Source organism: Arvicanthis niloticus, unplaced genomic scaffold (assembly GCF_011762505.2).
Source record: "Arvicanthis niloticus isolate mArvNil1 unplaced genomic scaffold, mArvNil1.pat.X pat_scaffold_623_arrow_ctg1, whole genome shotgun sequence".
In the NCBI taxonomy this organism is placed as follows: domain Eukaryota; kingdom Metazoa; phylum Chordata; class Mammalia; order Rodentia; family Muridae; genus Arvicanthis; species Arvicanthis niloticus.
The window spans coordinates 6,637-32,728 of NW_023046239.1; the positions used below are offsets into that span (position 1 = coordinate 6,637).

General features: G+C 38.7%; 1 pseudogene across 1 annotated transcript in view; it reads right to left on the minus strand.

The window, feature by feature from the left end:
• Positions 1–8,086: 8,086 nt before the first annotated feature.
• Positions 8,087–26,092, minus strand: part of LOC117702253 (ELKS/Rab6-interacting/CAST family member 1-like) — a 40,940-nt pseudogene continuing 22,934 nt past the window's right edge. Inside the window, exons 3-8 of the transcript XR_013108330.1 lie at positions 24,442–24,610; positions 16,447–16,585; positions 14,374–14,513; positions 13,244–13,384; positions 8,442–8,635; positions 8,087–8,171 (exon numbers count right to left, since the gene is read on the minus strand). The product of XR_013108330.1 is annotated as an ELKS/Rab6-interacting/CAST family member 1-like (transcript). The remainder of the gene's footprint in view (positions 8,172–8,441; positions 8,636–13,243; positions 13,385–14,373; positions 14,514–16,446; positions 16,586–24,441; positions 24,611–26,092) is intronic.

Genomic DNA, 26,092 nt, shown 5'->3' on the forward strand with positions numbered 1-26,092 from the left:
TCTTTTTGAGAACTTCCAAAGCAGTTGGCAGAGTGGCAGGTGATGGGCTGGGTGAAAGTTTCCCAGCAAAGCCACACCAGCTACACCACTGCAGAAAGACGAGTACAAGGGACTCTGAGATGTGGCCCAGCAGCAGAACAATCTAACTGACAATTAATTAGTTTAGAAGTAAGTCTATTGATCAGAAATTACTATCTAAGTTTTCTTAACGGAAACACAAGAATAATTATGGCCGGTCCATCTTACAGGAAAGAGTCTGGTATACAAGTGCTGTCCCTAAGTGTTCATACTCCCTTGTCCCCACCTACTCTTCTGGTCCTTCCTGATTATCCCATCAGCTAGACCTGGACCTACCAGCTCATTCTGAAGGCTACCATTCCTGCTGCTGGTGCATGAACTGCTCCAGTATCAGCTGACAAAGAGTGGTAATGTACACACAGTACACATAAACAGACTCTTAAATGGAATTTGAATATTACAAAGCAAAATGGTAACATTCAAGAAGGAAAGTCAGTCAATGTTTTGTGGGTATAAAATTACAAATGTGCTGGACAGTGGTGGCGCATGCCTTTAATCCCAGCACTTGGGAGGCAGAGGCAGGCGGATTTCTGAGTTCGAGGCTAGCCTGGTCTACAGAGTGAGTTACAAGACAGCCAGGACTACACAGAGAAACCCTGTCTCGAAAAACCAAAATAAATAAATAAATAAATAAATAAATAAATAAAAATTTCAAATGCAAATATAAAAAATCATTTGGTAAATGAGTGGGGTTGATGGTTTTGAACTTAATGCCACAAAAGTAGTTCAACAACAGAGTTTATAATAGGAATATTTTGCCACAATAAAATACTCAAATCATCGATTAAGTACCATAAGCTCCAAGTGATTGGTCACCATCATATGAAAAAATATGTGTAAGATAAAGCAAGACAAAGCATATTCCTATAATTCTAGCACTCCAGGGGCTGGGCAGGATGAAAACAAATTCAAAGCTAGCCTGGGCTATTCACAGTGAAACCTTGTTTTATTTCAAAATAAAAATGAAGAACTGAGAGATATTATTACCTAGCATATGTGAAGGGTGAAGGCCTGGGTTTGACCCATAGTAAAGTACACATGTCCCCCCTCAACACACACACACACACACACACACACCACACACACAAGTGGGGGGAGGGAGGGAGGGAGGGAGGGGGAGGGAGGGAGGGAGAGAGAGAGAGAGAGAGAGAGAGAGAGAGAGAGAGAGAGACCCAAACACAAGTACTCAAATTATCTTCCAAAAAAAGTGCAGCGATGGGGACCCTGACCACTAGCACAAGGCTCACACTGGCCCTATGGTCATGAACTGCCACTGCTAACATTACTTATTGTGGCAGCTGTATCTAAAGAGCCACACACAGAACACAGTGAATGTAAGTCATGTGTTCTGTGTGCTCAGCAGCAAGAAAGACAAGGGTGTGTTATTCTTTTCTTAGTCTTGTGCAATTTTCTGACAAAGGGAGAATGCATAAAGATTTCCACAATAAACCTAGAATAGACAGACACAATAGGAATTTCTAATGTAATTAGGTCCACACTATGTTGATGCATCATCCTGGACAATATGGACTTGTAAAATATGGGTGGAAAGTTGGATTCCTAGCCTCAAGTGCTCTAGCAAGCAAACAAGAACTACATTTCTAATTTTCACACGGCAGAGGCCCTAAACTGACTGGAGAGTGGGAACGACCACATGGGAAGGCAGTGACGGATGGACGAAGGGATGGGAGCTGGCAAGAATTGGAGAGATGCTGAGTGACTTGAAACTCAGGCATGGAGCTTCAGGGATGTGGTCAGACTTTATTTAGCAACTGCTCTTACTAATCCCAACTTCTCTTGGCTTTGCATTCCTTCCTAGGGTGCTGTCAAGAGCTCTGGTCTCTAGTTCCATCAGTGTCCTAGAGTCACAAGATATGGAGCCTGCATTGATGACTGGAGTCATCCCTGTGCTGTACTCAGTATCGAGTAACAAATCTGGCTACTCTGCTGGGTGGACACTGTGGTTAGGACTAATCTCAGTGTACAGCACAGTGATGCATATGTTCCGGTGGGCATGGTACCACATCTATGAAGTTGTCAAATGCCACAGAGATATCACCTACCCTTGTCTTATGGAGTGTTTTGAACAATTGTTTACCATTCCTATTTCAGAAATGTGGTATTATTTCTACTTCATCTTTATAACCTTCTTCTTTCTCATGGAATTCTTCATGGCTCAGATTCGACATAAGCACATCAAGGTCAAGGTGAAGCCCATGCAGGAGACAGAGAACACAGGGGAAATGGAGATGGGTTCCATGGAGGCAACCAGGAAACCAAGCCCCTCCAAGCAGATATCGTTCCTGAACTTCCACCAGAAAAAGAAGCTGTTATATCTGTATTTCCTCCACCTCTTCCTGCAGGTCAGCATCCAGACTGTGTCTTTTTGCCTGCTCATACTTGAACACTTGCCCATAAGCCAAGACAACATTCACTGTACCACCAATGGCTGCTCTGGCCCCTATCTCTGCCTAAATTGGGAAGCCTCTGAGAAGGAGCTATCCATCTATGTGCTCAGCACTTTTTCTATCATAATCATCCTCCTTGAGACAGGTTCCTTTGAATACAGAATCTAGCACAACTTGCTAATGGCCCGTTCAGCCATTTTCCAAGATTTGAATTTCTTGACAATTATGAGAAACAACACTTTTCTTTACCCCATACCCAGGAGTTTGAGTTCCTCGGAAGTTTGTTTGGAGCAGGACCTTCTCTTTTACCCTTCTTTGGACTTTTGTTTGAAAAGCTCTAGGGCCAGGCTGGGATCATCTAACTCCAGAAACAAAACAAAACCACACCCAACAGGCAACTCCAACAGGCAGCTCCCAGCACTGGTGCACACAACTCATTCCCTCCACACTGTACCTATAAGGTGGCTCCATCACTCTTCCTTGAGGCCTAGGATGGGTAGCTAATAAAAACTACCTGTAGGAAGCAAGGGAAGCCAATTTTAAACTTAGGACTCTCAGCACTCTAATGTGTATGATCCTGGAGTCTTAAGACATCGGGCATTTGCTGGGGTCAACTGAATTTGAGCTCTGTGTGGCTGAAAAATAGGGATGGTTTTTACTGTGAATTCTATTGAAGAGGATAGCACAGTAAGCAAGTGGGGACACTGCTAGGATGTGGGAACACTGCTTTGAGGTCACAGTTGTATATTCTTCCTCTCTATTCAGAGACAAAAGATCCAAGAAGCTAAATCCTAATAAGTTGTCCGTAGCCTCAAAATGACCTTCTGGGTAAACCACACAGGTATAGGGCGAAAAGGACACTTGTTGAACAAGACATCTCAGCAACAGTCATATTCCGTAACAGACAAGGCTGGATTGGCTTTCACATCCTTATGTGGGCAGAGCTGGAGAGCAGAGCCGGAGAGCAGAGCCAATGCTAGGATGTGGAGAGACCATGGAGTGGAAAAGAGCAGGAGAACAACCAGGACGACACTGGACATGAGCTGGCATAAAAAGCCATAGACAAGTCTATTATTTATAGATCTATATGGAAACTAACATGCTAAGTATAGAAGACATATTTTTAGTTACAGTATTCAGTTTCCAGAGGTATGCTGATTGGTTTTTTTCCAAATATGACACAAAATAGAATTACCTGAGAAGAGGGAATCTAGACTGAAGAATTACCTCTACCAAATTAGCCTATAGACATGTTTGTAGAGCATTTTCTTGATTAATGATTGACATGAGAAAACTCAGCCAACAGTGGCCAGTGTCACCCCCAAGCAGGTGGTCTGGACTGTGTAAGAATGAAAACTGAGCCACCTGAGGGCAAGCCAGAAAGCAGTGTTCCTCCATGATCTACCTCTACTTCAGTTTCTGCCTCAGGTTCCTGCTTGACTTCCTGCCCTGGCTTCCCTCAATGATGAACTATGAGGTGGAAGAGGAAGCCAAATAAACACTTTCCTCACCAAGCTGGTTCAGATGGGTGCTTTATCACAGCAAGGGAAAGCAAAAGCATGAGGCAATCTAAACCTACTTATTCGGACAAGGACATCTTATTCTCCACTTAGTTTTCTCTGTAAAGACTATCCATAGCCACTGGATGGTGGTTTCCATGAACATTAACTCACCAAGGCCACAGAGAGTCAGCAAACTGCTTGCTATGCAAACATGAGGACCTGAGGACAGATCCTGGGGCTTTCTGGCCAGCCAGGCCAGCTGATCAGTGAGCTTCAAGTTCAATGAGATAATCTGTCACATAAAATAAAGTGAAGTCATTGAGGAAAATACCTGACATTGAACTCTGGCACACATGGGTGTAACTATGCATGACATGTAACACACACACACACACACACACACACACACACACACACACACTCCTCTAGTCACTTTACTAGAGGATATTACCCAAGATAACCTGAGTGAACACAAATGAATTATTTATATCGTGGAAATAGGGCTGAAGTTACAGGAGCAACAAAGGAACCCTGCTTTGCCTTGTGCCAAATGCCATCCGGATGATAAACCTCTATTTCTGGAACTAGATTTCAGACTTGCTTAACCAGCCTCTAAAATCATCACAAACATGTAAGACAATGTCTTTTTAAAAAACAAAAAAACAAACAAACAAACAAAAAACTTCCCTTCCTGTTCCTCCTAACCCTTCCCCAACTAGATTATTTCTCCTATTGAAAATGAATTCATAAGTGATTATTTCAATTGGAAAAAATATCTCTACTCATGATGGATGGATGGATGGCTTGCCTCACATTCTTTCTGGAACTGTAGTTGGTGAAAGAGTGTTACTACACTAAATCTAAAGAATCCCATTACTACACTTTCTAACAAACACTGCAATTTTCTTAAGAACCAACATGGGAAAGGAATTCTTCATTCACAAAGATTAATTCTGATAACTTTTTAATGGTAAAGAAGTAATATGAAAAAAAATCGAAGAATTTTCTTTTGTTTCATTGGTTTGCTTTTCTTTTTATACTTAAACATTGTTGAATACCTTCTAGAAGTAAATATTACATGCCAAAGTACAAGATGGAACTGAAGTTCTACTGGGGACTACAAAAAGAGTATCCCAGATTAAGAGTATGCAGCTTAAATGGTAGACTGATTTTTTTTAATATACACAAAGCCCCAGGATCAGTTTCCAGCACTACATAAATCAGGAATGGCATACAACTGCACTCCCAACACACAAGAAATCAAGGCAGAAGTATCAGACATCCATAGCTACACAGCAAGTTTATGACCAATCTGGACTGCATGAGGTCGTGTCTCCAAACACAAGTGTTCCAGCAGAGTAACATCAACCTCGAAGATTCTTGAGCAAGAGCAAGAGGAAAAAAACAAAAAAACTAAAGCGATAAAGCTAGCATATAGAACCTACCAAGAGAGAACGCAGGCTGATTTTATTTAAAGCAGAGAGTCCCTAAGAGGTATAGCTCAAATGGATGGCTGTAATGCTGATCAAGTAAAATCCCAAGCCAGCTCCAGCTAGTTTACTCCAGCAACAGGAGCAACAATTTATAAGAAGACTGAGCCTTAATACACACACTTTACCAAGTGTGGTGCACCGACTCCCACAACGGTGCAGACACAGAAACCCGGGGATGGCAGTATTATCTGTAAGAGACTGGCTTTCTGAGAATGGTAATGATACAGAGAGAACATGCACAATATAACATTAAAATACATAAACCCTAGAAGAACAAGACCAGGATAAAACAAAACAAAGAAAAACATACAGGGAACAGTAAAAGGGCAACACAAGAAACAAACTTCAGTCAGAAACAACAGACAGACACACACTCCAGCACTAAATCTGGGAACAAAGACTAAGAAATAATCCCAGCTATCTCAGAGACAGCATATAGACCAACTCCAAAAACAAGCCCTGCTCAGTTTATAAAAATCGGATCCAAAAATAAAAGGAAATTAAAATCTACCTTAGTTTTTCAGCAAACTGTGATACAGAACAAAGCCACTTCTGCTCAAGATACTTGGTTAAATTCAAGCAGACAAATCCCGTTGAGATGAAAAGCTTTCAAATAAGTGTTCTGACCAAAGAGGACAAGAGCAACTGGGCTGGGATTTTGTTACTAGGAGTTTTTAGAGTATGTGGTAGTAGTGGTCACGGTCACGGTCACGGTCATGGTCATGGTGGTGGCTGTTTGTAAGAAAAATTCTGTGGCCTTCAAACAATATTACAAAGTTGTATGACCAGAGAATGGACACACCTAATTAATTATACAATGAAATTCAACATATAAAAATTAAATTCCTGAAGAAGCAGATCATTTAAAACTACCCTGAGACCCATCCATCCCACTCCTAGGACTTTACGACCTACTATAAAGATACTTGCACACCCTTGTTCATTGCAGCTATATTCCCAATAGCTAGGAAATGAAATTAACCTAGATGCCCATCAGCTGATTGATGGGTAAAGAAAATGTGGTAGATACATACAATAGAATATTACTCGGCTGTAAAGAAAAGGGAAATCATGAATGCAGAGAAATGAATGGCACTGGAAAAAACACTAAGTACAGACAAACACCTCACACATTCCCTCTCACATGGTGTTCCTAGTTTTCAATCTTTTGTGTTTAACTTAGCCCTACTTCTTATTCTCCTTCACAACATGTCCATCTTGCAAAAACAAAATAAAAAAATAAAAACAGAATTAAGCTAAAAATGAATCATTTTTAAAGCTAGCTCCATACAACAGAAAGTAATTACTTCAAATGAAGGTATTTCAATTTAACAAATCAAACAAGAAAGGGATATTATCCAGAAATTTCTTTGTTGAAACGGTAGGATAACATTCTTCAAAATTATCATACCTTAATACAAATGCAATACTAATGATTTCAGGCTCCTCAAAAGGTATGTAAGTAAGTGTGTATACACAAACATGCTGTGGAAAGGGAGACGTGCAAAGATCAACATGAATGAAAAGGCACACAATCTATATTCTTAGAATATTGATTAAAAGAATTTTATCAAAGTGGCTGGAGCTAAGGCTCAGTGGATAAAAGCAATAGCTGCTCTCCCAGAACACCCAGGTTGGATTCCTGGACTCTACATGGTGGCTAACAATCATTTCTAACTCCAGTTCTAGGGGATCCAACCACCTCTTTTGACCTCCAATGGCACTAGGCACACACACACAGTGCACATAAATACATGAAAACCAAACACTGGTACACATAAAATTAAATAAATCATCAAGAACTATAAAATATGTAGTTAACATCAACCCAAAATGTATAGATGAGAAACTCGGGCTGGTGAGATGGCTCAGTGGTTAAGAAAACTGACTGCTCTTCCTGAGGTCATGAGTTCAAATCCCAGCAACCACACGGTGGCTCACAACCATCCATAATGAGATCTGATGCCCTCATATGGGTGTCTGAAGACAGCTACAGTGTACTTATATGTAATAAATAAATTTAAAAAAAAAAAAAGAAATGAGAAACCCTATATTTGCATTTTTGGTTCACTGAAGGAATCAAAGTCTACTGATGTGGAATAGAAAAAAATAGTTACTTGAAAAGAAAATATCAAGCTTACTTCTAACTCCCAAAATTTAAACTTTAGTAAATAGTTTAAAGATGCTGTCAGAAACTTTCTAGCTTTTAAGAAAATGAATTATTCCTAAAACATCATTTTTCAAAATCTCTATGAATTAGTGACTTCCAGGTATCTAGAAGAATCTGGTGACTATGGAGTTCTACTGGAAAAGGTGTTTGTGTGTCTTTGTGAGATGATGTTAAGTAGACCATAGAAAAGGAAAAGGCAGTAAGACTATATGCTTGATCTTCAATATAAAAGACAAAAAAATATTCCAAGAGAGCTATTTCTGGCAGGATCTGTTCAAATAAAACTCACTGTGAAGATTTCAAATATAAAACCTGGTAAGACTCACCAACGAGTCTCTTACATTAGCATCATAATCTCCCTTTTAATTTAAAGCTGATATGATTTGCTTTCCCATGCTCTAAATTATGCATTCTAAAAATTCACAGCCCAAAAGATTATGAGCTCAACAACTTCTTAAGCTTGAGAACCACTGACTCATTACACAAAGCAGTAATAACACCAAGGACCGCTCTGGACTCCCTGGAATACAGCAAGGAGAAAACGACCTCTCACGAACGAGCATCTTCTCTTGCCAGTGATGTTCAGGTAGTAGCTTCTCACTTTAACCCTATTTCTTATCTTTTAGGGACCATAGCAAAGACTTTACACTGACTTAGAAGAATAAGTAGATAATATAGTAGAAAAAGCAACGAATTACCTAGTTCAACTGTCTATACTACTGGAAACATTGCCTCAAAAGTTGTCAAACATGCTTGAAGTTTCAAGCACCACTTAGCCCCCTTTTCTTACCTTTCCAACTCAGCTATCTTCTTATCTTTGTCATTCTTCTCATTTTCCACCTCTTTCAAGATTTCCAAGAGACGGTCAACTTCTGTTTGGGCCTTGCTGGATTCATCTTTATACCTGGCAATCTCTCTCTCCAATTGCTGTATTCGGTCACTCATTTCTGGACTGGCTCTGGCTTCCAATGTTGCTTCATGTGCCTACCCAAAAACAAAGTTTTCAATGTCTGTACATTGGAAGTAGGTAACCCACACCCAGAGAACTATTTATATTTCAATCAAATGGTGTTATCAACTATTTAAATGGCTAATCTTCAGTTTCTAATGGCTTCTCTTTGCTTATGGATCACACGATGAAAATATTAGTAATAAAGGGAGAGAAATAACTTTAGTTTACAAATGGATTAATTTTAAAATGCTATTTTATCTTGGAATATTTATTATGAGGCAAAAAAAATCATCATAACCCAACTGATACTTTATAGTGAGACTAATGAGGAAGGCATTGGAGGGCTCTAAATCCTGACCTCATTCCTGTTACATCAATGATGATACTTAGTCCCTTAGGCCCTAACTGCATCTCCTTCTCCTTATGTAGCCTTACCAAATGTATAAGTCATATAGTCTACAGTGTTCAGAATCATACAGATATACCTGACACTGGGAAAATGGAGCTAGGTAAAGATAACAGAACTCTTGGCTGGGCTCACACATTTAATCCCAGTACTTGGAGGTAGAGACAGGTGGATCTCTGTGAGTTCAAGGCCAGTCTAAGGAAAAGGAAATGCAGTTAGGGCCTAAGGGACTAAGTCTCATCATTGATGTATCATGGGAAGGACCAGCGCTGGGGCTCCAGCCGTGGCAGTGTGAGCTGAGAGGACTCAGCATGCCCTGTTACACGCTGGGGACGGACGGGAAGCAGAGAGCTCAGTTACAAGGATAAACTGGGTAAACCTTAAGGGGGAAGGGGGGTTCTGTGATCTACTTTTGCCATCTAGACTTCACCTTAAAAGCTTCTGTACCTGCCAAAACAGTACCAGCAGCTGAGGACCAAGCTTCAAATGTCTCAGAGCAACCTGAAATATCCCTTCTCACAAATGTCTAAAACCACATGTATATAATGAAGGTACTGAACGAGAACATAAAGACGAAAACATTCATTTTTTTCTTATTGAGTAAGCAAAAAAGTATATCTCTTTAAATATTTCAACAATATTAAAGAGGTAGAGAAATTCTCCAGAAAACATTTTAGAAAAATATGAGAAAAATGTGTACAAATTAAGTCATAAAAGTATTATTTACATTTCTGAGAGTGAATGCTTCATCAAGTCCATTCAAGGTTCCATTCCCAGTGGGGAAAATTTACTCTCTTCAATGCTTACTATCTTTCCTTTAATGTAATCAGAAACAACTATGCAAGTTTGGGGAGTAAACAGAGATTACTGTTCTCCAGCCTACTGAAATTAGTTTCACATTGTTTTGTTAATTTTGTGGTTAAAGAAGGAGGGAAATTCCTTTGTTGGTCATTCTCTCATGGACAGGAGAAAGCTACAGTGACTCTTTAATATAGTGTGTCTAACAGCAAGGAAGAGGATAGGACTATTTCACAGACTGTTCATTATATTTATATATCAAGAGGAAGAAAAAGAGAAACTGAGGATGCAAACAAAAGTAGCAATGAATAAAAGAATCTCCACTACACACACACACACACACACACACACACACACACACATAAATGTCACTATGACTTTATTGAGGTTATATTATCTTTGTGAAATTCCTCTTTACTGTAGCCTGTTCCCTCTTCCCTTTTGTTCCCTTCACCTACAGCCTGGAATGCTAATGAATAGGAAATAGGAAACAAAGAGATTTGGGGGAGGGGGAGTCACAAAAGACAAACAAATATCAACAACAGCTTCTAATCAATGCCACTGAAGTAAATTTACATTTAACTATGGCTATTGTTTGTGCTACAAATATGAAAGTATAAATACCAGTGTCCTGGGGTCCATACATGGTAGAGTATCCTAACTTTGATAGATAAGTGTCAATTCAATGGAGAGCTCCTCTGCACCCTGGACCATGTGACTTACTTGACTTTGCTGGCTATGTGTCTATTTTCCCTAACAAAGACTATTAGTTCTCTGAAGACAATGGGCAGTTCTATGTTGTCCATCACCACATGCTAATTACCCAGCCTTTAACTGACATAGGACAGAAACTCAATCACTTAACAAATGAGTCTGTACAATACACTCAAGATAATTTCTATTTAAAACAGAGAAGTGGCATATAAGATGACACTCAAGATCATTTCTATTTGATTTAAAACAGACAAGAAGCATGTAAGATGACTCAATAGTTAAAAGCTCTTGTTGCTCTTCCAAAGGTCCATAATTCAGTTTCCAGCACTCATGTCAGTTGGCTCAAAACTGTCTAAAACAAGAGCTCCAGGGAACCCAATATGCATCTTCTGAACTCTGTAAGCACCCACATCCACATGCACGGATACACAAACATATACATTAATAATAATAATAAAACTTGTTTAAAAGTTTGGTTTTTTTGTTTTTTGTTTTTTGGAGACAGGATTTCTCTGTGTAGCCCTGGCTGTCCTGGAACTCACTCTGTAGACCAGGCTGGCCTCGAACTCAGAAATCCGCCTGCCTTTGCCTCCCAAATGCTGGGATTAAAGGCGTGTGCCACCACTGCCCGGCTGTTTAAAAGTTTTTAATCATATATATGTGTGTGTCTGTTTCTGCATGTGAATGTAGGTGCCCATGGAGGCCAGCGGCACTGGATCCCTACAACTGAAATTATAAACAGCTGGACGCTGCTTGATGTGGGTGTTGGAAATCAAACCTCAGTCCTCTGAAAGAGCAATACATGCTGCTGAGCCATTCCTCCGGCCCTAATAATAAATCTTCAAAATATACCTTGAAGGTAAAATAAAAATAATATAGTCCATAGAAATGAATAAGAGAAAAAGAAGAATGACTGGGGAAGAGGAGAGGAATGACCAGTAACTAAACAGAAGTGCAAGGTTAAATATAACTCAGAAGCCGATGATCCACAAGAAATAAACATTAAGAATAAGATCAATCTGCTGGGCAGTGGTGGCAAATCTTAGTGCTCAAGAGGCAGAAGCAGACAGATCTCTGTGAGTTTGAGGCAAGCCTGGTCCAAGAGTGAGTTCTAGGACAGCTAAGGCTTCACAGAGAAACCCCTGTATAGAAAATCCCCCAAAAAAGAAGAAAGAAGAAAAGAGGAAGAAGAAGAGGGAGGGAGGAGGGGAAAAAGAAGAGAAGAAGGAAGAGAAGGAAAAGAAGGAGAAGAGAAGAAAAACTAGAAAATGCTATCTTGTGGGCATGATCTCATGCAGAAGTAGCTGCCAGCAGCGGGCTTCCAGGAAATGGGCCTGCTGTCAACAGTCAACCGGGAGCTGTGGAGGGTCCTATGTGGTCCTACCCCATCCTGCTACAGTGCGATCTACTGATAGATTCAATGGGTGGCAAACATCGTGATCAGCACTGATGAGCTCAACATGTTCCATTAATACCAAGCCATGGTCACACAGCCCTGGTGTGCTAGTTTGTTTTTATCAACTTGATACAAGTTAAAATCATCTAGGAAGAAGAAATCTCAATTAAGAGATTGCCTCCATTAGACTGCCTACATTCTGTGAATTTTATTAACTAATTCTTGATGTAGTGATGCTGAGCCCATGTGGGCAGTGACACCCTGGGCAGATGGTCGTGGGCTGTATAGTAAGCCATGGAGATCAACCATCCTTCCATAGCCTCTGCCTCAGTTCCTGCCCTCATTGCTCTCCATGGTGGACTGTAAGCTGTATGAAATAAACCCTTTCCTCCTCATGTTGCTTGTGGTCAAGGTGTTTATCATAGCAACTGAAAGTAACCTAAGATACCTGGCTTTAAACTCAGTGTGCTACAAAAACAAAACAACAACAACAAAAATTGACTGTGAGTAAAGGACTTGGGAGTCAGGTAAAAGAGAGGAAAACAAGAGAGACGGTGGCAGTAATCAAAATGTACAGTATGTATTATGGAACTGTTAAAATAGCAGACTTCAAAAATGACTGTAGTGACAAGCCAGGATGTTAATGCACTATCAAAATTCTAGGCTAGATTGGGGTGCTTGAAAGCTACAGCATGGTAAGAGCAAAGGAAAAGAGAAACAGCCCTGGATAAGCAAAGAGCAGTCTACAAGAACCTTCTAGAAGCCACCTCCCAGAGATGAAAGTCTTCCTCTACCATGTGCTGAAGGCTTGATTTACCAGTGTTCATTACTGGGGTGACTGAGAAAGGAGTCAGTACATCAGGAGGTTCTGGCTGAAATCTGTGATTTAATCCCCAAACCACAATGTGACGGCACTGCTGAGAAGTGGACTGAGAGGTAGACTCTCAGTAGAGGACGTAGATCACTGGGGACACAATCTGAAATAAACACCTTGTCCTCACTCATATCTGCCTTCCTGGTGGCAAGGATGCTCTGCCTCACTAAACATTAAAAGCATTGGAATCATCTAACCATAAAATGTAATCTCCCAAACTATAATTCTAAATAAATCTTTTCCTACTTTAGTACTGTTTATCTTGGGTATTTGGTCACAACCATAAGACCAAACCTATCTTGAAACAATAAAAAATAACTGTAAATTCTGTATTGTCACTGTAAATCCTTAACTTTAAAAAAAAAGAGAGAGAGAGAGAGAGAACAGGCACTCAGAACTATCTACAGTGTTCTTATGAAAAGAAAAGTAATAATGGGAACTTTTTCTTCAACCTTTTTCAACTGTGACTCCATTTTTAGGCACTCTTCCTTCTTCTGCTCAAGAGCAATTTCTAGGGTCTTGAGCCGTGAGTCCTTTTTTAGTCCTGAGGAAGCCAGGGAAGAAGCATGCTCTTTGAGATCCAAGAGAGAAGTCTAAAAGAAGCAGACATATTTAGAATAAATACTGTGAAAATAAAATGTGGATTTAATTTTTTAAACTTATATTCATAGTATTTGGAAGTTTCCATTTCAAGAGTATCCATGAACTATAAATTTTCAGATATTAATGAAAATCAGGTTGATCCTCAGTACTAACTGAACAATACCATAAAGGGTCCTAAAAATGACTAGGGATGAAACTCAGGTGAAGAGTTAGCCTGGCAAGCATCAAGTCCTAGTTCAATCTCCAGGAACACATAAACCAGGCACAGAACACACCTGTAACTGCAGAACTCAGGAGGTAGAGGCAGGAGGATCAGAAGTTGAAGGCTAGCCTGAATTACAGGAAGCCTTGTCTCAAAAACAGAACAAGAATTCTAACCCTCTGTACTTATTCTCACAAGATAAAAGGACACAGAGCTTTAAGAATATAAGTAGCCAAATTTAGGAACTACATAGATTTGAACGTGCGTGTTTTCCCCTCTCTTAGCAGGAAATTCTTGTAGAAACTTACTTCTACAAACTTTCCGACAGTTATTAGACAGACCTATTGGATTAGTTATTACATAACATTCAACTTTGTAGCTACTTAAGTGATACTAACAGGATTATTCAGAAATAAGAACAAAACTCATGAAGTGAACCAAGTTATAGGCTGTTATGTTTCTAACAGTGGTTCTGGTTAGATTTCCTCCTCTTGTGTCACGTTTCTTACTATCAGCAGTGTTTCTCCAAGTGTAACTGGGCTTTAGCCACTCTAGGCTTTGCATAAGCATCAGGAGCCCATAAGAAACCAACTCTTAGCATACAGAACAAGGTAGTAAAGGAGTAAGAAATAAATGAGCCAATCTTCTGTAGCCCTCACAGCTTCCTGAGCATCTGAAACTCCTGCCACAGATACTAAGAAAATCTTTTTTGCATGTCTGCACTGTGCAGACGGCAACAGATACACATAATGCAACGACTAATTTGGTAATCCTAACCTCCTTCTCTGAGAGGTCTCCTTGCAATAGGCTGACTTTTCTTTCAAGTCTTTAAGATCTTTTTTGTAGGTATCAATCTCCTCTTGCTTCTCTCGCTCATCTCTGTCCCGCTGCTCCTTTAAACGTTCAATTGTCCGCTCCTAAAAAGAAAGTACACCGAGAAATAAGAATACTTCCATTTGTACTTACATTATATAACATACTCTGCTTCTTTTGACAAACTCAACACTTCTATCATCTATTAAAAAGACAATGGTAAAGTACTTCAAGAATTCAGTTTTCAAAGAACTAATTTTTCCTATTACTACCAGTAATTTCCAACTTTGTTTATTTTAAATATCAAGAGTCGGTTTCCAGTCATTGTAAATATCATTAGATAGCACTAACGCATTCTCTTGAAATATTCCCATTAAAATTCAATTTCTAAGTAACTAGAAACTTATGTGTATGTGTATAACAAACACATATTTCTCCACTATAAATAATACTGACACAGACTACCTACAAAACAATAGGAATTACGCGTAACTCATATATCAAAAAGTAGGGGGAGCTATGATACACTGACCCTACATAAGAGGACAGAGAAGTGATAGAAAAATTAAAACTTCTGCTTAGGTGCTCAGGAAGCGTGAAGGCTAAAGCAATTAAGTATATTTCTGGGTAATGTTTCTAAACATACTCAGAGAACATGCATTCATTCTAGCAAGCAGATCAAAGCATTCTAAGTCCAAAACACCTAACAAATGTTTCTCTATGCCTCTAAAAAGAATCCAGTTAAAATATCTCAAGAAAGTACAGCATCATGTGATAATCTTTTAATCCTAACACTTGGGACCTGGAGATAAGGAGGATCAAGAGTTAGAGACTACCCTGAGTATAAGGGCTAGTCTTAGTTGCCAACTTGACTATATCTGGAATTAACTAAAACCCAAATGGCTGGGCACATCTGGCTCTCTTTTCCTACTTGTTCTCACTCTCACTAGCAAGTCCATTTCTTCTTCTTCAGGATTCTGGCATTTACTGAAGACCAGCTCAAACCTCCAGCATTATGGACTGATAACTATAGGATTCTAGAACTTTCCATTGGTAGACCCTCATTGTTAAACTAGCTGGACCACAGCCTGTAAGCCATTCTAATAAAACCTTATTATATAGATGGGATGATAGACAGACAGACAGACAAACAGACAGATGAATGATAGATTTATTCTATCACTTGTTCCTCTACAGAATCCTGGCTAATACACTGAGTTACACAGCAAGCCTGAGGCTAGTGTAAGCCACATGAGACCTCATCACAAAACAATACCTCCTCCAAAAAGAACAACAAAAAACAAACAAAAACACCATAAGGAGATTCTCTAAAATATGTTCTCACCACTTTTTCATCCAACCGTTCCTTATAAAGTCAAGTATGCTCATAAAGGTAAAACAAAGTAATATAAGTCAAGGGGCTAGAGAGATGGCTCAGTGGTTAAGAGCTGGCTGCTCTTCCAGAGGACTCAGGTTCAATTCCCAGTTCCCACCTGGCAACTCACAACTGTCGGTAACTCCAATCCAGGAGATCCCTTTCTGGCCTTTGGGGACACAAGGCACACATGTGATGCTCAGACGTAGATAGAAGCGAAAATTAAAATTATTTTTGGAGTAAGCCAAGACTAGAAAATTAGCAAGGTTGTAATATTCATAAATAAAATCTATGAATATGTCATGTGGTGGGAAGGTAACAGAGAAGAGCTTGGTCTGGAATAACATCCTGATGATCAATGTCAAATATCCTGCACATCTAGCTAATCAAATAATGAATTTTCATTTCCTTTAGAAAGCATAAAAGTAGGGAACACATGCTGGCTCTTTAGGAAATGTGGCTATGGTCTTTAAGTGCATGACCAATCTTGCTTAGAAGTTGGTGCTAACATCTAAAAGTAATTAGATTGTCTTTCCATTTTATACTTCGCACATCAGCAGCAAAGAAGCTTCTGTGAAAGGATTTCCTCTAAGTTTATAGTCAATTTAGGATAACGAGAAAGCAGAACACCAAGTCTGGGATGAGTCAGGCTGGTCACTTACTTTATCTGCAAGAGCCTCCTCCAGTGTTGTCAGAGCTGTGTCCGTGTTAGTCGTAGTCCGCCTGCAGAGACTTCACTCGCTCTTTCAAGCTGCTCATCTGCTTCTCTTTATCTCTTAGTTGTTCCTGAAGATTTTCTATCTAAATATACATATACGTTTAAGAAAAAAAACATTAAAAAGGGTAGAAATAGGCACAATAAAAATTATTTAAGACATAAAAAAAAAATTATGATGTGTGGTATGTGTTTTCTGTAGAAATAATTTAAACCTAATTGTTTCAAAATTATATGCTAAACCCGTTACTGCAGCCAGAATTTTGTACCACCACAGAGAAAAGACAAACACCCTGTGAACATATATACAGATAGGCAAATCCCTAGGTAAGTTTTGAGGCACAAAAGTTCCAATGTGAAGTCAAAATGCTGAGAGGGACTGCAGTGGATCCATATGAAACGGAATTACTTCTAAGATGCCACTGTGTACAACAAACTGAAGGACAACGAACACAGCAATCACAGAAAACCAAGTCACTTGTAGAAAGGAAAAACTCCTTCTGTTAAGTGTTTTGGATTTTAAAACAACCCTTTATCTAAACAACAAGTATTTTCAATGAAACTTCTTGCTGTGTTCATTTCTCCTCACATACTTAAATTGCATTCATTTACTCAAAAGAATTATTTTTCCTCTCCTAGCACTAACTAGACCCGGCCCTTGGCTTACAAAGTCAGACAAGACTAGACACATTCAGAGTCCTATGTCAGTAGACAACTACTAATTTCACTATAATATGCCAGGTACTAGGAATACTAAGAAAAATGAAGAGGCCTACTTTTACTACATGACATGAGAAGAGAGAAGGAGTGTCCCATTATGAAGTTGAAACTATGCAAAAGATAGACTTACTGGCCTACTGAGGAATAGACTTTGAATTTCAGAGAGATTGGAATGCATAGAGGTTTCAATCCTAGAAATAGGCTGTCAACTTTAAATAATTTTCATGCTGTGAAATGAAATTTAAAGCAACTTCCATACAGACTTGGTAAATAATTCTGGGATTCTATTTGCTTAGGTAAGAGATTATACGAACTAAAGATTAAGACAAACCAAGAATGGTAGTGCACACCTATAATCTCAGCACTTTGGGAGAAAGGAGACAAGAGAAGCAAGACTTCTTTGACCAAGATGGCTGGCTGGCTGGATGGATGGATGGATGGATGGCTAACACAGATGGAAATAAAGCAGATATAAAATGTGGCAAAGTATATTTATGATCAGTGTGCTTGAGGTCTAAATGCTTTCTGGACTTACTTGTCCCATTTTCTCCAAGATTTGGGGTTTTTTTTTCCATTATTTTCATTAAGGAAGATTTCTATGCTTCTAGCTCTTCTCCCTCAGGTATATCAATGAGCAAGATATCTGGTATTTACATTTGCTTCTTCATGATTTCGTACTTGGACTTCTCTTTTATTAGTTAAATTATTACAAATTATTGACTATAAATCATTATAGTTGAATTATTAAAGGCATAAACTAAGGAGTATTACTCTAAACGACAGATACACCAAGTAAGATTTAAGCAAATTACATTAAATCAATGAAAGTCTTTATAGAAAGTAACTCTACATACTAGGAGGACATGGAATGATATATTTCAGTCCTCAAAGAAAATAACTACCAACCAAGATTATTGCACTTGGATGAGGCTTAAGGGAATCCTACACTCAGAAGAGAAGTTAGTAAACACCATCATTGGGAACACAGGCAGTGATGGCACGGATCTCTGAGTCCAAGGGTCAGCCTGGTCTCCAGCGCTAGTTCCAGGACAGCCAAGGCTGGGAAAACAAACCAAAACAAAACTAAGCATGAATTCTTACTAGAAAAATAGATAGGTCAATGAGAAATAATAAAGAAATATTATCAACACAGTAAATCATCACATTTATAAGACAAAAAATGAGCAAAAATAAATGAACAAAGTGCTCATTTCAAAGCTATAAGAAAACTGGAATGAGATATAATAATTTTATATGCACCAAGTGTTGAAAGAGCACCAAATTTTATTTAAAACAAATAAACAAAAACAACCTACTAGACAAAAAGATTTAGGCCCAATATAATAATAGTTAGTGACATAGCATGAATAAATTTGTAGAACTAGAAAAAAGTACAAACTTTATATAAGAGCAAACAAAAATAATCTTTAAGTAGCCAAGAAAATCTAAGCAAAATGCAATACTGGAGGCAATATTGAGGCCACTGTAACAAAAGGGAACATGGTACTGGCATTTGGGGGTGCAGGGCAGACATGAACCAGATAAACACAAGTAGGACTCATCAAAGTATTTTTTTAACTGAGTCTCAATCTCAATGAAAGGTGTTAAAAAAGTGGATATCCTCATATAGGAGACTAACACTAGACCCTTATCTTAGTTTACAAAACAAACCAAAAAAAGATGTTGAGAATTTTGGTTTCTTTAAAAAACAAACAAAAAACCACAAACAAACAGAAATGTAAATATGTTTTCATTTTAATCCTAGTTGGAGGATATGGGGCTGCCTCAGATTGTCCACAGCAGCTGACCATGATTTGCCTGGTGCTCTAGCAGGAGCATGATCTTGTCAGCTGCAAATAATTTCTGCAACTGTGTGACCTTTGGAAATCTGGGGATTGTTCAGAGGGTCTATAATGCTAGGACCCGAGAGGTCAGCTGTTGGGTTGTTGCTGTTGGTCACTGTTTGTTAAACAGTCATGCACAAAGAAGAAACAACAACAGGACATTAGATATCCAGTCAGCGGAAGATCAAACTTGCCCCAAGGACTCGAGATCCCTAAAAGCAGGAAGTTGTCTGAGGATAATGTCACTTTCTTTCCTGTTTTTTCTCCTATCTCATGTTGGGGTTGCAATGGCAGGGAAAAGATGGAGAAGAGTAGAAGGGAAAAAAACTCACAGACCAGCCAGACACCAGCTACAAGGACAAGACACTTTAAGATCTAAAATTCAATTTGAAGCTAGAGGAAGGCCAAGGGAACACTTAAGAATACTGACACAGGCAGATTTCCTAGATAAGACTTCAGCTATCTCAAAAACTCAAGAGTTAAAGAAAACCTCTCAAGGATGAGAAAATCTGAAAGACATGAAAGAAGAAATAGAAATAGTCAATATTGTTAAAAAAAATCATTTAGTTATCAGGTAAAAAAAACTTACTACAGTTAGAATGGTTCTTATTTTTTTTTAAGTTAACAGAATTTGAGGGAAGTGAAGCCCTTATACACTGTTAGGAGCATAAGTTGATAATCCAGTGTACAATACAATATAGAAGCTCCTCCAAACATTAAGACAGAACTACTATATCATTTTCCCATCTCTGAGTATTTAATCAGAAAAATGAAATCAGCACACAAAGAGATACTTCCAAGTTTGCTGTAAAATTCACAATAGCCAAGTGTGGAATCAGCCTAAGTGCCAGGCAATAGGTGAAACGTGGTATGTAAACAACATTATCACTCACCCATGACGAGCAAGATCCTGTGACTTCTAGGAAAATGAAAGGATGTGGAAGTCAAGGGAAATAACTGAAAGTCCTATGTGTGTGCTAAGGACCTGAAGCCAGAAAAACGTGCTATTATGGACCAGGAAGGGGTCAAGGGGGGCTAGGGAGCAGGTATAAAGGTGGGCAGACATTATCAGTACACTGGGGGTTTTTGTGGTGTGGTACCATTAGAATAATCTCTTCTGCAGCTTTAGAGATACAAAGATGGTAGTTTTATTAATAAATATGAAGACTAAAGAAGTGACAAAGATGATAGCCTACCACTTTTTCATGGTTTTGCTTTCTACTCTTTATTTCTAGTTACCTGGAATTAAATGAAATATTAGGAAAAATATTAGATAAAATATTCTAGAAGAAAAGCAACTATTCAGCCAGGTATGGTGGCAGTATATAGCTGGGATTTCAGAAAGCTGAGGCAGGAGGATCATGAGTTCAAAGCCAGTCTGAACTCCAAATACACACTCTAGGAAGAGTTGGTTAGAAACTTTCAGTTGCATACTGTTCCAAGTAGTATGAGTAACTCTCATGCAGCCCTGTCTGGAACATGAATCATCCATCTGTCTAACATATCCACACTACAGACCGATCCAGACAAACTGCTGTAGAAGGTGGACCACTTTATAATCCTGTGTTGATTTTTTTTACACTAATTTATTTATTATGTAGGTATCTGGGTACACTCATGCCATGGTCTAACTATGGAGGACAGAAGACAGCTTGCTAGATTAAGTTTTTTCCTTCTACCATATGGGTTCCAGAGATCCAACTCCAGTTGTCAGGTTTAGTGGCAAGCCTCCTTGGTCCCCATGGACTTTTTATGTATACTCTACCTGTTACAAACAAAACTCAGTAAGTACCTATTTAAGCATGCATCCAATTTAGGCTTGAGAAAAATTTTGTAATAATCTATTGAACAAGCATTTATTCTAAAGAGAAAGTCTAATACAAGTGAATTAAAATACAAATATTTTTAAATTAGTTACTCTAAGAAAATATATTCCTTAAAACGCCATTCTAATCATCACATTTATTGATTTAGAAATAAAATATTATATTATGCAAGGATGTCTTCTCTCTACCTGGTTTTTATTTTATAATGAAAAAAAACTAATATCAGAGGAAAACTAAAACTAAATGCAATGCTCTATGAGGAACTCGCCGACTCTACGCACCAATCATACACTGCCTTGGATTTACTTACATCCTTTATTTTGGTTTTTATCAGCATTGCACAGTTGTCAGGAGCTATCATGTTTCACTGAGTGACTTGTGAGTGGATATAAACCCACATAAGTCTAGTCAAGTGAAACTGAGCACTCTGCCTTGGAAGCCCTAATCCCCAACAAGGAAAGACTTCCTCTACCAAAGAAATACCAAAGCACTTCCTGCAATCACCGGGACCACTTGAGCAATTGCTTTGACAATACCTTCACAAGCTATTTCAAGCAGAATTAAATTTATTAAAATGAAGCCAATCAATCAGAAAGGCCTTGACCTTCATTTTTTTGCAAATACTTTCCAGATTCAATTCCCAGCACCCACATGGCAACTCAAAGCTGTCTGTAACTGCAGTTCCAGGGAATCCAATGCCCTCTTCTGGCCTCCACAGTTAGTTACCATGTATGCATGTGGTGTGCAAACGTAGAGGCAGTCAAACATTTATACATACAAAATAATAGAAATATCTTTTTAAAACTTTATATAGCTTATCATACTAAAATTGCTAGAAGATGAAGCCTTTAAGGCAGCAGCAGCGGTGAGACTGCTCAGTGCCTATCATGTGTATGAAGCAGTGCTTTCAGTTTCCTTAATAGCTACACAGAAAAAAATGCAGATTTTTTAAATAATTAAATCAACAACCTAGGCTTAATCTCCAAAAGGAAACCTTCATTTTATTATTTATAACACTAACAAAGTCAGTGAAAGAGCCAAAGCCAAAGGAGACTGGCTAAAGTAACACAGTCCACCAGGGGAAAGGCATTATCACAGCTCATGTTCTCAAAAGCTAAGATGCAGAAATGGGTTTGTTATTTACTGCTGTATTAAAAAAGAACATTTACTAGAGATATGACCAATATTTTCCCAATTTAAAATCAAAGCTTAGGAGCTGGAAGTGGCTCTGAGGTTGAGAGCCCTTTCTGCCCTTGCAGAGGACCTGAGATCAGTTACCAACGTCCATGGAAGACAGCTCACACCACAACATATGAGCTCCAGGGGACCCTACACTGTCTTCTAGACTCCACTAGCACCTGCATTTACACATTCAGATTTCAACACACAGACAATACACACATTTAAAAAGAAAATCAAATCTTAAAACTTATTTTTATATCTTTTTTCTTTACTTTTGTCACATTTTCAAATACCCAGGATACTCATAGTTTTATTGATAATAGTAAAAGAAAAAGAAGTGCTATGTTATCCAAGACATCTTAGGTAAGGAGTCTGCCATCACACGCACTCAATAACATAAAGTGGGAAGCGAGAGATGTTCACCAAGGAGGTGTTTGTGCAAAGGCCTGGCTGGCAACCTAAATTTGACCTACAAATGCCACAAGGTGGCAAGAATGAACTCAATCCCTGGAACTGTCCTCCAAGCTTCAAAGTAGTGCCATGGCACTATTACTATTAACACACAAATTACTAATTTCATAGAAACCTCAAAGGATTTCTACAAGGCATCTAAAACTGCCCTTTATTTAACCTATTCCCATCACAGGCTTATTCTTGAGACATTAATAAATTTATCTGTCAATTAAGGAGTTTTCTGTAATACCAAAGAAAAGATGAGAGACAGCAAATGAATTCAAACAATCACAAATTTTGAGACTTATTTGATTAGAGAGTGTAGGAAATGTTGATAAGGTACTTTTTTTGTTTAAAATAGAAATTTCAGTTCATCTACCCAAGGCAAAATAAGCAAGCAATCAAAGTAAGCAGAAGGGATCCCTAGTACATGTGTGCAAACAATCTCCAGAAGACAATGGCATGCATCAAGCAAGCTGTACAAATTTAACAAGGTAGCTCAGATCCAAATATTCACCTTTTTCAAGGTCACTGATTTGTTTTAAAGATACTCTATCATAAAACTTCTTTAAGGGAAAACTCTAGTAAGCAGGAGCCCAATACCAATCACACCTGAACCCTGGCCAATCTGTTATTGCCTGCTGTATTCTCTGAGCACAGGGTTATAGTAAGATATTCACATATCAATATTCCACAAAATCTGGAAGACTTGGAGTATGCAATGCAGCCCAGGAGAACCAGGACAGTTCAGTCCAGGGGCTAACTGTCTGTCTACTACCATAGCCATCAATCACTGTGTCAGAATACCAATCCCAGTATACCTTCCAGAGAACTCAAATGTCTACCATCCCTGCTCATGGCTACTTCTTTCTTGGATACTGTTAGCAAGTTAACAATAAACTAAGAAAAATGTCAACCATTGTAAATCTATCATTTCAACAGAAATGAACTTTAGGTTGAAATGAACCTTGAGGTAACAGCTATAGACATGTTACCTTCTCTATAGTACATATAGTACAAAGAACCTTTTTTTCTGAACTTGAAGATAATTCAGCCTTTTTATTTGCAGAGGATTGTGTCTCGTGTTTTCACTTTACATTCATTTCTTCTCATTTACTTTTTTGTAATTGTAATACTTGCAACACTCTAAATATTGATAATTTTGTTAGTGCACACTAATCTAATTGTTTTAAAAATCTAGTAAATTTTCTATCTTCATATCCACACTACTCACTTCTCTGTACCTTGGAGACAACCCACACATGGAAAAGCAAATATATATTCTCATCCTATTTACATTATTTTGGTATCTTCCTGATATCTGCATAGCCTTTATACAGGCAAAAGTATATATATTTGGATATATATGTAAGTCAAAAACTGGAAAAATGTCAGTAGTTTATTTTTATTCCAAAAGAAAACCTATTCCTATAAATTCTTCTGGTCAAAGAGGCAGGCCTGCCATTCTTCTCCTGCTGAGGTGTTAGTTCCTCACAATGAGCACTGCAGTGGGGCGACAGAGAAGCAGCTCAGCATGCAGGTCTGCACCTGCACACTGTGTGCTTATGACAGCAGCAGGCCTCTACTCTTCAAAAATTGTCACCTACGTAATGAAATCAGTGATACGCGTGCAAGATTAATGCTTTTCCATTCCAATTAAAGATAGTAGAGGTAGGTTAGCTGGCCAAACAGTCTGTCAATTTCTAAGAGACTTGAGAAACAGGATGAGAAATCCTACTGAAAGAAATACTGCTGAGCTCATCAAAGACTGAACACGCAGAGCAGTTTTAGCAATCTACCTCCTGCAACAATAGTTCCAAGTACTCTGCAAAACCTAAACAGGAGAACGGCAGAGTGCTCAGAATAAGGTTATGTCACAAGTGGACCACCCTGCTCATATCAGAACACCTGCCTTACCTTCTTCTGGAGAACATTGACCTTCCGCTCCTTCACGTCCAGCATGTCCTTGAGGTCGTGTATCTCTCCAGCTTGTGTGCCCTTCTCCTCAGCCATATCTTGAATTTGTTTGGTTTTTTTTATTCAGCATAGTCTCCTTTTCTTCCAAACGCAATCGAAGAGCATCCACCTGAGAACAGATTTACAATGGATGAACAGGGCAGAAAGGAGAGGTCTTAGAATTCCTTGGAATAGAGTTGCCATATTTTAAAGATAATAAAACTGGCATTTGGGAAAATTAAATTACTTTATTTTAATAATTACAATAAGCAGTAAAATGATTAGAACTTAAGCATTCCAAATTTACCATATTCAAAAAATATCAAATAAAAAGCAGAGAAGCAGTGCACAAGAGTCAGCAGCCTTCTCCCAAAGAGCTTATCAGTCAGAAAGACTGTTGAAAGAACAACATCTGAACCAGATTATAAGTGACAAATAAACCCTTAGTAGATATGAAACAGAAGATGAAATGCGCATTGCAGGAAAGGAAAAAGAATATTTTTGAAACATAAATACCCAACATAGCGTGTTTAGTAAACTCATTTAAGATGGCTGAACATAAGCAAAAGGACATGAGATAAACCAAAATGACATATTAAACCAACTGCCAAATAAGGTACTTAATGTTATCCTGTTTGCAAATGAAAGTCAGTAAAATACCTGTAAAAAGGAAAAAAATAATAGAATAGTCAATATTTTACGCTCTGAAAAAATTGGTTACTACTCTGGTCACTGGAAACACAAGACATTTTTTAATTTCATCCTTTTGTAGAATTTAGAACCTAATTGGAGAAGACAGCAGCATCGTGGAGAACAGGAGTATTTACAGGGGGCATGGAAACTGAAGTAGAGTGTTTCTAAAAGTACAGAATGGGACTGGATAGATAGCCCAGTGGGTAGTGATCAAGTATGACAACTGGAGCTCAATCTCCAGAACACACAATAGGAGAGGACTGGCTCTCACAAGTTGTACACTTACACTTACACACACACACACACACACACACACACACACACACACACACAAAGTATAAGTTTAAGAAAAAGAATAACTCAGCTTCAAGATCTGTGACTAGGTGCTGGTGAGGCCTGGACAATTAGTGAAGGATGAGCAGGGATGAGGAAGATAATGGGAGAACCTTTCAGAGTGGAGGTGCCACAGATAACGATGGTCAGAACAGATGTTAACTTCTCATTAAGCTACACACAGATGCTTAAGGCTACTAACAGGTGGGAAGTCACAGAAAAGTAGGCTAAAAGCAGGACCACACCAGTGTCAGGTCTCGACGTCTGAACTTTATTACCTATAAAAAGGACAAATGGGAGAGAAGAGCCCAAGCTAAGCTCCCACTTTCCGATGAGGACGAGTGAGCCCTACCTACGGAAGGAGCCAAGAGCCTTATTTCCTAACAATGTGCCTGAAAATCACTGATATACAAGATAATGACCTAAAAATACCACCCAATAAGCTACAAATCCTGAACATCTTGCTCTTTAATTTCTTACAACTGCAAAAAAAAGTACCATGGGGGTGATGGCAGTGGTGGCACACGCCTTTGATCTCAGTACTCAGGAGATAGTGGCAGGTGGACCTTTGTGAGTTTGAGGCTAG